Here is a 17208-nt window from a genome sequence, read left to right as displayed (position 1 = left end):
TGACCCAAAAATACATTTTATCTCAAATCTGACTAAGATTTGCAGTTTCAATCAAATTTTGAGTAAATATCTATATTTTCTTTACTAGCATGTTTTAACTTTTTAATGCCCCAGGTATTCTAAGTAAGAATTTCAAAATTAAGTGATGCACTTATACCCTTATTATTTGCATGTAAATATTTTTGCAAAAATGCTCTGTTCAGTTTTTATTTTAAACTTTTGTTGTTTCAATGATATTTGAGAAAAGTCATTGGAGCTGATATAAACTCTTGATAGGTTTTTAATTTAACGGCATACCAAATATGCCTGTGGAAATGTATATGTAAAAACTGCAAATTCTTCTTGATAATATTTCCATTTTCTTGCATACATACAATGTATAACATAATAAACTTGTATAAATATATACAATGTTTTAAAATCAGTTAAGATAATCTAAATTTATAGTAGGTTACCGTAAAAATATAATAACACTAGCTATAAAAGCTTTTTTCTGACATAAATATATAAAAATAAGTTATATATAATCCATTTAGTTTGGTTCTGTATTTGCATGATTTTATGCTTGCGTTGCGAGAAAAGTATGTCAATTATTGTGTGTTAAACTTAATATTTAACTGGTTTCTGGAACTGTAAACAAATGATTAAAATCGAAATAAAATCGTTTACATTTCAATTAAGTGTTGCTATCTCTAATAAGCCCGACTTTGGTATCTTAAAGCAATCTATCATACTAATAGTTTTTAGTGACGTTTTGTTCATATCCAGTGAATTATTGAATATGAAATAAAGAACAAACGTATCGGACTATACGTAGTGTTGAAGTAATGTTCTATGCATTTCACCACCAAACTGCATGTTTTTATTGGACATATGAATAAATCCTCAAATTTTGTCAAGGTTGTTCAACCCAACTCCTTTTGTGTTTCTCGGATATTGGCTTTAATGGCCATTGGTCTCTCACCACTGATTCACAAATCATGGGATAGGTGCTCCATTATTTGCCGAGAAATTAATATATAATTTTTAGTTACTATTAGGTTATTCAGATAGGTATATATGACCAAAATAAGTTATTCAGATAGGTATATTATGACCAAAAAAATTTATTGTTGAAATGGGCTAAAAAGACAAAAAATTTATAAATGCAAAATTAGACCTTGTCCCAGGCCCAAGGGAAATTTAACAACTAATTATTTAGTAAATGTAATCAACCAGTATGTTAAAACATGTTGGAATTGTTACATCCCATCCTCCTTGTATAGAAGGTCCAAAACTGCCAGAATTATAAATTGGAAACTCACATTTCCCCCGCTATAATCTAGTCAATCATTTTGAAGTGGAACCTAATGATTTTCATGGAATATTGTTGTCCATTTGAAATGGGAAAAAGTGGCCAAAGTCTGTAAAGCAAGAACTACAATTTCTAAAAATAGAAAAATTATATAGCTTGACCAAACAGGACCAAATATGGCTTACAAATAGGAAAAACGTTTTGCATGGCACATTCTTTACGTTTTGAAACAAATTCCCAAATGATTGACTTAATGTAGAAAACAGTTCCATAGGTTTCAATTATTTGCACAGAGATTACACGTGAAAATCTATTTTTTAAATCTAAAAGACCCTTAGGGGAAAGTCGGGGGTTCTACGAAACATGAAAAAATAGAAAATACTAATAATTTTGAAGTTGGGGTCTGAGTTAAAACCTCCAAAAACCCCTAAAAAAAAGGGGCCCACAACATTTTTCAGGGGGAAAAATAACAGATATTTTAGAAATATCAAACAAAAGCTATTTGGAAAATTTAAATCCATTGTTATAATAACACCCTTTGTCGGGAAAAACAACAAAAATCGTTTTTTGGCTTTAAAAAATTTAAATTCAAAAATTTCCCAAAAACTAAAACAGACTTTTTATTTGGTTTTCCAATTTTTAAAAAAGGAAGGGTTTTTCCGGGGCAAAAGGGTGTCGTTTGAAAACCCCAATGCCCGAACATTTTTTTTTTCATTCACTATTAAAAAAGAAAGTTTCTAAAAGCCTTTTTAAAAAGCAAATAAGAAAAAAAAACTAACTTGTGTGAGCTGTTCTATGAAATATCATTTATAAAAACAAAACAAATTAAGGACGTGTTGGGGAGTTTTCATTTAGACATATAGGCAAAATTAAAAATGTTCTTTGGAATTTCTTTAAACTTGGCATGTTGTTAGAATATGATAACAAAGACATTTTAAAAATTGGGGTCACCGTTCTCGTTTTTAGCTCACTAGAGCCGAAGGCTCAGGGTGAGCTATTAGTATCAAAGGGAGATGCTCCGGTATCCGTCGTCCGTCGTCATGCATCAACAAGCGTCTACTTCTCTGAAACTACAAAGCAGATTTACTTCAAATTTGGTCTGTAGCATCCTTGTGACAGTCACACTTGGATTTGCTCATGTCATTCAAATTGGCCCATTTTAGGGGTCAGCAGAGCTAAAAATAGAAAAACCTTTAAACATCTTCTTCTACAGAACTAATTGATGGGTGATCACCAAACTTTGACTGTAGCATTTGTAGGTAGTATTTTATCAAATTTGCTAATACATGTATCATTTTGATTGACCCCTTTTAGGGGTCACTAGGGCTAAAAATAGAAAACCTTTACACATCTTTTTTACAGTACTAATGGATGGATGACCACCAAACTTTGTCTGTAGCATTGTTGGGTAGTGTTTTATCAAGTTTGCACATATGAATTGGATTGGCCTCTTTAAGGGCCGCTTAAGCTATAAATAGAAATACCTTGAAATGTCTATTTCTAGGGAAATTATTGATGGATGATCACCAAACTTTGTCTGCAGCATTCTAAGGTAGTATTTTATCAAGTTTGCTAATATTATTTTGATTGGCCTCTTTTAGGGGTCACTAGGGCTAAAAATAGAAAAACCTTTTAACATCTTCTTCTTCAGAACTAATTGATGGATGATCACCAAACTTTGTATGTAGTATTCTTGGGTAGTCTTCTATCAAGTTTGCTCATATAAATTTGATTTGCCCCTTTAAGGGGCCGCTTAAGCTGAAAATAGAAATACATTTAAACATCTTCTTCTACAGAACTAATGGATGGATGATGGCCAAACTTTGTCTGTAACATTCTCGGTTAGTGTTTATTAAGTTTGCTCATATTAATTTGATTGGCCCCTTTTAGGGGCCGCTAAAGCTAGAAATAGCAATACCTTTAATTGTCTGTTTCTAGAGAGCTAATTGATGGATGATCACCAAACTTTGTCTGTAGTATGCTTAGATAGTCTTTAATCAAGTTTGCAAATATAATTTTGATTGTACCAATTTTAGGGGTTGCTTAAGCTAAAAATAGAAATACCTTTAAATGTCTATTTCTACAGAACTAATTTATGGATGATCACCAAACTTTGTCTGTAGCATTCTTGGGTAGTCTTTTATCAAGTTTGCTAATATTATTTCGATTGGCCCATTTTGGGGGCCGCTTAAGCTAAAAATAGAAATACCTTTAAATGTCTATTTCTACAGATCTAATTGATGGATGATCACCAAACTTTGTCTGTAGCATTCTCGGGTAGTCTTTTATCAAGTTTGCTAATATGAATTTGATTTGCCCCTTTTAGGGGCAGCTTAAGCTAAAAATAGAAATACCTTTAAATGTCTATTTCTACAAAACTAATTGATGGATGCTTACCAAACTTTGTCTGTAGCATTGTTGGGTAGTCTTTTTTTCAAGTTTGCTCATATTAATTTGATTTGCCCCTTTTATTGTATTGTTTAGCCTCATTATGAATTATCTGCCCTTGAATTTAACGAAATAGTCAAATTCAAGGGCAGATAATTCGAAAATGAGTTTTTCCCTTTTAAAATGTTTCTGTTATCATATTGTAATAACATGCCAAGTTTAAAGAAATTCTATTGAAAAGTTTTAATTTTGCCTATATGTCTATATGAAAACTCCGGAAAACGTCTTTAAAAAAGCTCTTATTAAAAAATGTGAGGTGAATGAGTACCAATATTAGATGTTATGTCTATAGCTAAATGTCCATGTCTTAAGCGACTTGTCTTCCATTACGAATCTCGCCATTTCCTGTTGTTTCCACTCACCTTTTGTAATTTATCGATAGAAGACTCTACAAGTACTTTAACTACAAATTTAAAGTCGATCCCTGGTTTTGTAAAGGTATTGATGAACTATTTAGATCAACTGATTCTTTAACTAGTCATTGATGGAAAAGTTGTGTTCAAGACAAGCTCTAATGACCGCTTTCTAGAGTATATTATTCAGCTGTATCAAAGGTATTATGAAAGCTATTGAAGGGGGTTAAAACTGACAAGGTTTTGCTTGTTAGCTCTCCATCGCAAATATATCTTTATCACAATAGTGAATCAAATTTGTAATAATATGGTTAGAGTTAGGGTTGAAATAATCAGCTATGTGTAATGTGTCAATGTCTTACTCAAACATGCAAGATACACTGACGTCATTTCTATTTAAGGCAAGCTGAATGCCAAGAAAAATAAAATTTAAATATTTGAAATTGATGTTATAGGGAAACGTAAATATTCAGGCTTTCAAAGTCGCTGGTCCCCTTTCTAAATTTCATATTATTTAGTTCTTCCTATTTTCCTCGTTTAGGAAAGAGATCGTCGTTAACTTTGCCATCGTATATGTCGCTATTTAAGGAATGCCAAGGAATTGTTGCATTGAACGTTGACAAAATCACCGCCTTATTTGAACACAACTGCGGGCATTGCTTAATTTCAAAGATTCCTTAAGAAAAACAAAAGATACATCTTCCTTGTATTTCTTGGTTTAAATATAGAATAAATGGGAACAATCTGATATTTTTGTCATTTTAATCACAGATTATTTTTGAAATCTATAAAATTCTTACTGAATATGTCTAATTTGAATACAATAATGAATTTACTATGTATGAGATCATCAATATTTTCTAATATCAAATTTGAGCATAGTATATTTTCAAGATCATAGTATATTTTCAAGTGTATAAAGCTATATATTTGCTGTCTGTGGATTGTTAAATTATTGTTTATATTGTGATTAAAATTATTACAAAATACCAAGAATGAAAGAAATTTGTCTGTATAAACTATTTATAGCGAATGACAGATGCACGAATTTACTTAAAACCTTACTTAAATAGCAGCGGATTTTTGTGTTCTGGTATATGTTTCAAAATATCAATCCATAATAGATTACATAGACACTCTATATTACAAAATTACAATTTTTGAAGAAACAATCATATAGATATAATTAAAGCACAGAAGGCGCTAAATTTGTTTGGGTCTAAGAAAAATTGAAAATTACAAAACTGACGTATTCATAATCAAAATTATTTGAATGAATTTCCGATAATTTGCTCAAATTTTATAAAATTGCACAATGTTAGAAATCTTTGACCAATCGGGAACTATTTTTTTCTGTTCTCTGAGAACGTGTGAAAAGTTATGCGCCTGTCAGCTGAGACTGACGGACTATTTGCGGATTTTGGTAGTTTACGATGTTAGAGTATGAAATTCTGCTAACAGTATTTGTTTGGATCTGACAACCCAAACAAATAAAAACACATGATTTTACGGTTTTGATTTTTTATATTTCATAAGACTTAGCTTTATACTTTTTAATATTTTACGAATGCTTGACTTTTATGTAGTTATAACTTTTTTGAAGGTTATCAATTCATCTAAGAAATGAAGCAAGGTTTTTCGTAACGATTTTTGTTAAACATTGCCACCACCGGCAAGGAGCCTAGCAGGACCACAAATAAAAACAGGACAGGGCACAAGCCAAAGCACGGACGGGATGATTACTTTAATAATACATAATAGGAGATAATAGAAATCGACAATGAAATTACAGAGACTTATTTTATTTATTGATTTATTTATAGGCATACAAACGTAAAGATGTATAGGCTAAGGGAGACTAGAGGGTCGGGGTAAAGGGGGAGTAAAATAAAACAGGGGAGATACTTACCGGTAGGCGAAAAAACAACAAGAAGGTACATAATGGTATGAAACAACAATGGCCAATCTGATTAAAATCAGCTCATTAATAACGCTACACTTGAGGATCTGACATCCATCATCATAGGTAGTCATCTTATTGTGGTCTTTCAAACCACGAATCATTTGCAAGCATTCATATTTTGAAAACGATTCAGTTTCTAATTTTTATCCTAGGAAAACCAATACTGAGTAGGCATTTTTCACGATTTCGAGAACAAAGATGGCGTTCTCCATATAGACGACAGGTAAACTGACAAAACAATCTTTCTCTTTAAAATTGACTTATATTTCAAGTTAATTCGTAAAAAAATTACTTCAAACCTTTTCTCTTTTTTTTTGAAACAAAAATCAATAATGTGTTAAACTTCCACGGATAACTGTATATAAATTGATACTTCTTCTAATGCCTGTTTGATTGCATGGCTAAAATAACTTTCTCGGGAAATCCGAATTATAAAGAAAGCGAAACATATACGGTGGTCATCACATGGAAGATGCAGATTTGAACTTTAGTTAGATTGCAACAAAGACATACATCTGAGAAACAAAGAGAGGCAATGCCTTGGAACGTTCAGCAACCTAAGCACTGCTTGGGAGTTTAAAACAGTTAATTGTGCACCAAACGTCAAATGTTCCTTTTAAACGAGAAAATGTAAATAAATTGAATCCCCGCTAAGCCAAATTCTAACAGTTGTATAATTAAACTTGCAAACGTTGATACTTTATCTCGGTAGATATTCTGTTGGTAATGTAATGGCACTTCCTGAAAGAAACGACACACTTACTTAGACATTGCAATAGCTTAACAGAGCAATTAGCATTTGTTTCAAACTAGGGTAAACTCTTGAGAACACTTTGATGATAATGATGTGTGATCGTTTACCTAGTAGATGTACGTGATAAAACTTGAAACATTGGAAACTATATAACGCTTTAGCTTCCTGTCGGATAATTATTGAGTGTATTAACATACCTATTATGTGTTCTATTTGTAAGGTTTAGATGTCACTTCCCGGTTTGTAAAGGTTTGATAAACACAATAGAACTGCATCAATCTGTCAAAAGTTTAAGAAGTCACAGTACCTTCTGTGACAGCATTAAATGGTCATTTGATGTTAGGAATATAATAAATAAATGAACCAAAGTATCACCCATATTGTAAAATAAATTATTTTTCTATATTTGAATTTATACTAGGAGACTGTATTGCATTGAACAATATAGCTTATGACCATATTATCACATTATTTTCGATCAAATGAAAGAATCTTAAAAATTCAACAAATGCAACAATAATGAATCTATAATTTATTGACATACAAGGTCAAGAGCTAGAGAACTGGAAAATTGTTACGAAAACACCTAAAACTGGTATTTATAATTACATTTGTCATTGATATATTTATTTAAGCCGTTAATGTCAGTTTGATTAATATTTATTTCGTAATCGTAAATAAAAGTCTTGCATCTCTACAGCCCAAGTTGATGGCCGATGTTTGTAATGGGACGTGACAAGATGCATGCTAGATGTTAATAATTTTTTATTTGGGATGTTTCGTACACAGCACAATTCAAAGTTGTTGTTGACATGGTTGATTGACAGTATCTTCGACGCGTGAACTCATCTGTGGATGTTTTTCTAAATTACACTGTTATCATATTTAGTTGTTGAATTATGCTTATTTCAGTTCTAGGGCCATCGTGTACAGTTAATGATCAAACATAATCGAACTGAGCCGGAAACGTTTTCACAACTTTTTGACTTTTTGGACTACCGGTTTTTAAAAACCTTTTTTCAACTTTTTGAACTACAATCACGTCGTGTATTGTTAAATCTGATAACGATAAAAGACGTTGCTACTATAACACTGTTGTTAATGTAGACAAACTTCCTGAAGGATATGACACAGTTAACAAGACACGATAACAAGTCTTGTAAAACAATTAACATTTGTTTGAAAGAAGTGTAAGCAAATTAAAATGCGCTGAAATACATTTGTAAGTCATTACCAAGACATGTCTGTCTTATGAAGATAATGTGTAATAAAACTTTAATTGATAAGATAACCTTTCTATTTCCTGTCGTATACATCACATTGTGTAATTATCAACTTGTGGTTATTTTTCTGATATAATTACAAGCACCCCACCCCAAGTCCTCTACACATTGTTATGATAGAGACGATTATAACCTTTAAATCATTATATGCGATAATATATAAGTCATGGTGCTTTGAACAAATTATTACTTAGAAAGCCATTAAAGCACAACGAACATGCTATTTTACGTATTTATTTGATTAAGTAACGTTTAAATCTTCTTTTTTTCATGTAATTACCAAAAGACTCAGTAAACTCAATTATTTAAGGTTCATGATTATATGCAAAAATCAATGATGCTAAAATGGAAAACTATTACTTTAATAAAGACCTATATGTGAACTATATATGTATCAGACATAATGTGTATGAACCAACTTTATGTAATTTATCATTATGTTATAAAGATGTGATGTTAGCCTCGGTAAACATGAACTTTTAAGGGTCTGCATTCTGTTAAATCGTCGATATAACTAGCAATAACAATAATGAGAACAAAACTGTATGACATATCTTCACTAAACATGTATCATAAACTTGAGCACAGGGAGTGGACTGTTTTCCAACAACAAATGCTATGCAGACCTGTCATAAAGGAAGTAAAACGTATCTGTAATCAAAGCATGTTTGATATATATATTTACTGTAAGTTGTGTCTAGAATGCTGTTATTTATTTTTTGTTGTCTTTCATTGTTTGGTATTCGGTTTCCGGAACGGTTCTCATTATAATCTATTATAATTATATTATAATTTATTTTTGATAGGCAGGTATTCAATATATGAAGCTACCTAAGTTTATCATCATTATTGTTTTAGAGGGAAGATTGTTGCTGTGCTTCTCATATTTTCAATCAGAAATGTTTTACGTGTGTATTTCATAATAACACTCTTTGTTGTTTGTGGAATTTTGTTTTTTGTTATTCTTTGTTCCTTCAATGTAACATTTTCTTAACTTGCGGTTTTATTATTTAGACTTAAGTTTTGTTGAAACATTCGCAATATAAACATGTTGCCGCTTTTTAAATTGATCAGCAACGCCAACCTTCATAACCTCTGAACTCCTGGATCACTTTCATTTATTTTCTCCATTGTTTTTTTCTCATATGAAGTAAATGCTTTCTTACTTGGGAACCATACGTCTTCTTTTCAAAGAATGTCACAAACGTGCTGAAATGAATAGGATTGGAGGATTAATTTGCATCTTAAACTGTGTTGGTACCAGTTACCTATGACCTATATATGTATACAAAATCAATTTAAGTCTAATTAGACAATTTATCTTATTGATGAACAATAAACTCTGCATTTGTCTAGTAGTTTCTCATACTTTAAATACATAAAGTTATGATTTCTTAAAATGTATACAATTATTACCCTATTTATCGACCATACTGGTCTTAATTAGGATAAAGTCAATTTTCCTTTTATAAGAGTAAGATATCCACAAAATATAGTTCATCACGACATAATCAATTAAGTTTGCCATTTACCTCAAAGTTGCCAGCTAACAAGGCCAGCCTTATGATTTCTATCTTTATCAATAAGATAGAGACCTTTCTTACATACAGTAAATGGATAAATTCAAGCAAACCGGTCATTAGAGTATGCCTTGAACACAACTTTTCCATCAATAACAGTTGAAGTCTAAATAGTTCATCAATATCTTTACAAAACCAGTGATTGACTTTAAATTTTTAAAATTGTGGTTAAAGTAGCCGTAGAGTCTTCTATCAATAATTACAAAAGGTGAATGGAAGCAACAGGATATGGTAAAATTTCCTACAGAAGACAAATCGCATTAGACATGGACATTCAGCTACAGATATAACATTAAACTGACACTCAATTGCCTTACTTTCAAAGCTGTGTTAAAATGAGCTTTAAGTAATAGAATAGCAGCATGGTCAATATTTGATGATAAAAATTATTGAGCAAGGAGCAATTGATAAATATCTAGAAATTGTCCAAGCTGTTTTAGTTAGAATTTAAGCTTAAATTAATTTGAATGGATGTTTATTTACTGCTTAGTCAAACCATACAAATGTGATATCACTTTGTTTTGATATCGCCAAAACCTTTATTTTCAACCATACATCAACATGATCTTTATTGTCAATAGAAAAAAAAGTTTTATTGCGTAATTTGCATCTTTTGTCTCATATCAAGCTTCATATATTAGATATATTATGTTATAAGGCAAAGCAAATTATTCTTGTGCGTCAACAATTTAAACAGGTCGTTTTGTCGTCATAAATGTTTATATTTCTATGGTCATTCTGTATTTTCGTACCCTGACTTTTTTTGAAAATATGGTCTCACTAATAATGTGTGAACTAGATTTTGGATTTTGATGAATTTTAGTATTGAATAATTCTTCCATCACTTCTTCCATCTGATATTAGTAACAGACGACAAATCATCTTGAGTTATTTTGTTTAAAACGTTGAAATGCAAGTTCATTTAAAAACTATAATATTAAAGGCAAGCTATGCACAAATTTGATATTAGAAAATATTGATAATTGATACACAGTCTCTTTGTTTTGACTTCACAGGAAGTAAATTTGTTGTGTTTAAAATTCTACACACTATAGATGGTCACACTATGAATATAAAGCGTCATTAAAAGAACTCACAGTTTTTATTTTAAGAAAAGACAAAATTTACCTGACCTATAATTTGGGACGCAGCTTCACATACACATTTTTTATTCAAATTAGACACTTTCAGTAAGAATGTCATAGATTTCAAGAAATTTCTGTGATAACGATAGTTTACTTAAGGATGAGCATAATAAATCTTTAAAACTATTAATGATATATCATATACTTCTAAGTTTGTATTCCGATTTAAAAGCAACACGACATATAACTGATTGATGATAAAAAACGTAATGTACTTGAGTTTGATGGGCAAAATCATTGAACATTAAAGAACAAGGGGGTACAACGATCATTTTTAATTATGCAGGTGTATAACAAGTATCTACAGATATTTCAATCTTAAATTGTACATAAACATCTATGAAATAATGGGTCTGAAAATCACGTTCCATGTTCTTCTACGAAACCTTATGAAAATTGGATATGTAATCATTTTTAAATGTGCATAGTTTATCTTTGTTTCCTGAATTTTACCGAAATTAGTATAAAAATTAATAAAAACACAAGTTGTTCGTACGGTTTGTGTGCAGTTACAGTCATTAAATTCCATTATTCACGATACATGCTGATATTTAAAGGATACTGTGTTATTGTTCCATTCACAAAAGTTTTCGTCATAACAGAAACAAAGCAGGCCACTAGTTCAGTAACAGCTTGAACATATCTATCTGCGGTTTTTCTAAATTCCAAATGTCACCATTACCATGATTAAATGTTGCATTCTGCTTAAACCGGTACTAGTGGGATAATGTGCACTTTCAATTACCGTCCATGAATAAGCTCAATTAAACCGAGCCTGCCACATTTTCTTTTTTTTTTTCGTTTTGTGCGTTCTTTAGGGATTCTTTATTTCATTTATCATGAACAGGATATGTTTATACATGTAAAATAAAAATTAAAAGTAAAAGATTATTGATGACGGATAAAATGTAAATGTGAGGGGGAGGGGGTGAAACTAGCAGAAGACTTTAGTTAAAAATGTGATTTGGTGAAACAATTTATATTACTTTATAGCAAAATTTAGAACTTAATTTCAGCTTGTTTATATTGGTATATGCAATAGCTCAAAATCACGGAGAATATCCTATAAGAAAATACAAGTTTGTGTAAAATTACCCTTTGTAAACACATTGTATTTTAAAGGTGCTGATTCGAACAGGTATTTAGTTTCAACTGTTTGCCTCAGACTGGGTGAATTATTTCAAGTGTTTTAGCTGCTGATATGATTGGTCCTTGGTGTCTGCAACGATGCTTGAGGTATTGACACACAAATATATAATCTTTTGACCTTAATTGAAAAAAAAAGAAAAATAAAAATGATCTCTCGATTTGCATGATTCTTTATCAATAATGTGAATCACATTGGAAAGTCATTTAATTCTTTCATCTATTGATGTTAAAATTAACATTTGTTTAACAAAGCATAATAATAACACAGTTTATCCATCAACGACCGATTTAACAAAATTAATGTCAATAAGTAATCATATCATAAGTCAATACTTTTACAAATAACGCAAATGAATCAACTTTGATGGGTTAAAATTGTTTCTCTTCTATTTTTAACCGAAGTTTGTCAACAAACACTATAAAGTACAGCAAAAAATGAATGCTCAAGAGTCCTTCCAGTATAGTAACAATAACAATAAATTGTTCAGAATGACAGTCTTGTTTTGATTTAATCTGATTATAAAAAAGAAACAATGAAAAGTGCAATAGCTCTTGCCCCAACCAGACAAAAAACATCACAAATTATCCCTAGTATATATACTATTATACTTCTAGCCAGAAAAAAACATCACATTGATAAAAATAGTTAATTAACACGAACAATTTATTTGTAAATACGTTTTGTTTTAAGATGAATCATATAATCATAATACATTGATAAACAAACAAAAACACCGTAAAGAGATACGGTTTAACTTTTTTCTTCCAACCTGTTACTGCCAGAGCTGCATTACAGGTACTGGTACTGCAATATGTACTGTAGCGATTTTGCAAGAACTGGTACTGATACTGAATTACTCTTACAAAATTTTGCTACTGCTGGTACTGGTACTGCATTACTGTCTTAAAAAGTGGTACTGCTACTGCATTACTAGGCAGTACTAGGCAGTACTTTTGGTTTTGATAAAAATAGCATCAATTTTTCTTAAAAAATAAAGCTGTTAATTACATTATTTTATTTTGTGAAAAAGTAAGTTATCATTCTATAGATAATTTGCTGCAATATTCCTTCAAATGTTATTTTGTTGCATAGTATTCATCATAAAAACTAACATAGCTAACTAGATAGATTCGCATGAAAGAATCCAAAGTCCCTGTCGGGATTTGAACCCAGAGCGGGGAGGGGCAAGTGGTTTGAAGTCAACGACCTTAACTACTCGGCCATGGACGTCCCACTTACATGAAATACTAGATATACGAGTACTATAATATATGAAGTTGTGTCTGAGTTCAACCTCCACAAACATAGAAAGTCGCCACATACATGTCATGAAAAATGACAGATATTTTAGCATATCTACAGAAGCTGACCGTAGAACTTTGTTATAATAACAGCTTGAGTAAGAAACAAAAACTCGTATGTGTGTTCTTTAGAGAAATTATTCAAGTAGTGTTTTCCAATGGTTAAAAAGAATGTTTTCCAGGCTAAATATGTCGCTTATAAATCAATGCCGAACAGTTTTTTTCCGTTCACTTCTTAAAAGAAAGTTTCTGACATCGTGATTTCAAGCAAATAAAAAACTAACTTAAATATAATATGTTTACTGTTCTTAGCAATATCATTTATAGAAAAAAACCTTAAAGCTCATATCATAAGAGGTTTGACGGTGAGGTAAATGTGTACCATTTAGATGTTATGTCTATAGCTGAATCTCCATGTCTAAAGCGATATGTCTTCCGTAGCGAATTTTACCATTTCCTGTTGCTTCCATTCACCTTTTGTAAATTATCGATAGAAGACTTTACAAATACTTTAACTACCAATTTAAAGTCAATCTCTGGTTTTGTAAATAAATTGATGAACTGTTTAGATGTCAATTGATTCTTAAACTAGTCATTGATGGAATAGTTGTGTTCAAGGCATGCTCTAATGACCGCTTTCTAGAGTATATAATTCAGCTGTATCTGAGGTATTATGATAGCTATTGAAGGGGGTTAAAATCTGACAAGTTTTGCTTGTTTGCTCACCACTCGCCAATATATCTTCTAACTTGTACAATAGTGAGCTCAAATTTGTAATAATATGGTTAGAGTTAGGGTTGAAATAATCAGGTTTTGTTTAAGGTGTCTTACTCAAATATGTAGACGTCGTTTTTATTCAAGGCAAGCTGTATGCCAAGAAAAATAAAATTTAAATAGTTAAAATTAATATTATAGCGAAACGTATATATGCAAGCTTTCAAAATCGCTGTTCCCCTTTCAAAATTTCATATTATTTAGTTCTCTCTATTTTTCATGTTTAGGAAAGACATCGTATTTTACTTTGCGATCGTATGTCGCTATTTAAGGAATGCCAAGAAATTGTTGCATTAAACGTTGATGAATTCACCGCTGTATTTGTACACTCCTGCGGGCATTGCTAAATTTCAATGAATCCTGCTTGAGTCAATATTAGAGGCTACCGTCATTAATGAACAAATCCTGCAACAGTTTACGTTTTTCCTCGTTCAACGAGCTTAAAGAAAAACAAAAGAGTTATCGTCCTTGGATTTCTTCGTGTAAAGATAGAAGGAAGCGGTACAATCTGATATTTTTTATCTAAAGATATACAATGGTCATCCTTTAAACCTATGAAATTCTTACTGAATATGACTATATTGAATAAATAATGAAATAACTATGTATAGGAAGCTGCGCTCCTTCTATCTGGACAACTGCCAGTTTTTATTGTTGTTTTTTTTATTCATATTGTGACCAATAGCGTGTAGAATTTTAAAGCATAACGTATCTACTTGTGTGAAATCAAAACGTGTTTATTTTATATTTACAAAGAGACTGTTTGGAAATTATCAATATTTTTTTAATATCAAATTTGAGTATAGTATATCTTTAAAGTATATAAAGCTTTATATTCGTTGTATGTGAATTGTAAAATTATTGTTTATATTTTGATTAAAATTATTACAGAATACCGAATGAAAGAAATTTGTCTGTATAGTTTATTTATAACGAATGGCAGATGCGCGAAATCATTACAAACTTTACTAAAATGACTGCGGATTGTTGTTTTCCGGAACATTTACAATTCGTTATATACTTGCAAAATAATTACATGTACATATATATATATAGACATTTTATATGTTACAAATTTTTAATTTTTGAAGAACAATCATATAGATATAAAAAACAACATGACTCTACGGTTCTGATTTTTTTTATATTTTATCAGACACAGCTTTATACATTTTTAATTTTTTACAAATACTTGATTTTTATGCAATTATAAATGTTTGAACCAAGATTTTTGTAACGAGTTTTTGTTAAATATTGTTCGCTTCATATTGTAGTTCGTGTAAAATATTATATATTAGTTATATATTAGTATAGATGCTTGTATCAAGTGAAGTTCAATAAAAAAATACCTGTTTATAATTAGACTTTAGTTAATTACGAATTCAGCAACATGTTATTATGAAAGTATGTCTTGCAACTGGCTCAATCAAACCGAGTCTGTAACATTTTCATATTTGTTGTTTTGTGCGTTCTTCAAGGATTCTGTTTTCTCTTTTTTATTTTGCCACATCAGTGTTATAAGTGCCGTGAGGAGGCCGTTAAAATTCGCCTAGTACATATTATAATCAAAGATGTTATATTTTTGATCCTCGAAGACCTTTCGGCACGGCATTATTGTTACGTATGTGTACATGTTTGTGGGCACACGCGTTCTTTTACTTGGGTACCATACGCCGCTTTTCATGGAAACGCGTTACATTAAAGGTTCCATTATAACTTCCGTTTGAACACATCAGAAGATGTTCCTTCATTTTTGTGTTAAATGTTGAATTCTACTTAAGCCGGTGCTAGTTGGCTTGGACGGTAGTTTGCACATAACAGTTTCGTCATCAAACTGAAGCTACAACAATTCAATTTGTCGTTTTGGGCGCTCTTTGGAGATACCGTTTTCTCTACTAGAATTAATTTGCAGCTGTGATATCGCCAAGATTTGACCAAAAATTTGTTGAAACCAGACAAACGAACAAACAAACTAAATGTTACTGTTGTTTACTTTTATGATATCAGCATTTCGATATCTAGTAAAGATAAATTGGAAAAAAAGTTGGTTAGAATGATGCTTTAATTCATATAAAAGTCGTATGGTTGAAGTTGAAAACGTTGATACTTAACATCGGTAGATATTTTGTTGGTAATGTAATGGTACTTCCTGAGAAAGTAACGACATACTTACATAGATAGTGCAATAGTTTTACAGAGCAATTAGCATTTGTTTCAAACTAGCGTAAACTCGTGAGAACACTTTGATGATAATGATGTGTGATAGTTTACCTAGTAGATGTATGTGATAAAACTTGAAGCATTGGATACGATAACGCTTAAGTTTCCTGTCGGATAATTATTGAGCGTATTAACATACTTATTATGTGTTCTACATGATTAAGATGTTACTTCCCGGCTAGTTAAGTTTGTAAAGGTTTGATTACACATTTAACACAATAGATCTATATCAATATGTCAAAATTTTAAGAAGTCGAGGTACCCCCTATGTCAGCATGGAATAGTCATTTGATGTTTGGAATAAAATAAATAAATGAACAAAAGTATGTCACCTATATTGTAATGTATATTATTTTCTATATATTGAATTTATACTCGGAGACTCTATCGCATCAAACAATGCATGACCATAGTAACATATGTTATAATATTTTAATTACTATTATTATAATCATGAAAAGCAGCGAATTCTGCCGATATAAATGAATACGTGTGTCCTAAACGAAAACATCAACAACAAACAATTGTAAAAATGCTGATTAATCAGTATTTCTTTAGAAATACTGAAACCGCCAAAGAAGAAAATATTGTCGATCGAATAAAAGAATCTTTAAAATTCATCAAACACACAACAATAAGGAATATGAATCTAAAATTGATTGAAGGACAAAAACAATAAAGGTCCAGTACTGGAGATTTTGGAAATTCTTAAGAAAACACTTACAACTGGTAATTATATAGCTGCGTCTTTGTTCTGCTTAATGTCAATTGGATTAGTAGATTTGTTTAGTAATAAATGTTTTACCGCTGGTTTTGGCCAAATTATTTTCTTTTTATAACACTAACGTGTGATGTAATTTTCATTTAGATTCATATGGATACCAAATAATTATAATTTTCAATATCTTTGTTTTAAAAACCAAAATTATGAATAATATGGCAT

The sequence above is a fragment of the Ruditapes philippinarum genome, unplaced genomic scaffold (assembly GCF_026571515.1).
Source record: "Ruditapes philippinarum isolate M1 unplaced genomic scaffold, ASM2657151v2 ctg4061_1_1_1_1, whole genome shotgun sequence".
Lineage (NCBI taxonomy): Eukaryota > Metazoa > Mollusca > Bivalvia > Venerida > Veneridae > Ruditapes > Ruditapes philippinarum.
Note: the sequence above shows the minus strand (reverse complement) of the source record.